This window comes from Penaeus monodon, chromosome 22 (assembly GCF_015228065.2).
Source record: "Penaeus monodon isolate SGIC_2016 chromosome 22, NSTDA_Pmon_1, whole genome shotgun sequence".
NCBI classification, from domain to species: Eukaryota; Metazoa; Arthropoda; class Malacostraca; order Decapoda; family Penaeidae; genus Penaeus; species Penaeus monodon.
In genome coordinates, this window is record NC_051407.1 from 35116443 (window position 1) to 35116993 (window position 551).

General features: G+C 52.3%; 1 pseudogene; it reads left to right on the forward strand.

Moving 5' to 3' along the window:
* The window catches only part of LOC119587097, an 83114-nt pseudogene that overhangs the window by 60317 nt on the left and 22246 nt on the right, over nucleotides 1-551 (forward strand).

Genomic DNA, 551 nt, shown 5'->3' on the forward strand with positions numbered 1-551 from the left:
TGCGACTCCGTTTTCCTTTGCTTTTTTCTTCTAACTAGAAAACTGTTGTTAGCCCAGACTCAGGGAAACTATTCCTTCGCCAGGTAACTACAGCTGCCTGGTGGCGGAGTTCCGCATGCGGCCTCTCCATCGGCTTCCACCTGGTGCAGAGCTACTGCCCACGCACGCTGATCGTGGTCTCTCGTGGGTGTCCTTCTGATGGACGTGACTCCGTGCCGGGGAGGACCACGGCTCGGCGTCACCTCGACGACGCCTTCTCACCGTCTCCTCCAAGTCGTCGGTCTCGCTTGCGGTCTGTCGTTTGTTCTTGCCTGTTTTAGGTGTTATTTGCCCATCCGCGTCACTCTGCTCGCCGTCGGGTCAGTCGCTTCCTGTTTATCATTGTTCTTAAAGTTATTATGAAGTTAGCTGTCACAGCTGTTCGCCGTCTCCTCGATGTCGTCACGCCAGCTCTACGTTTATTCCCTCCTTATCTAACTTTAAGCATTCATTACTGGTATTCTTATTAAGCTGAGATTCTCCATACTGCGCTGCTACACCGCTGCAAAAAA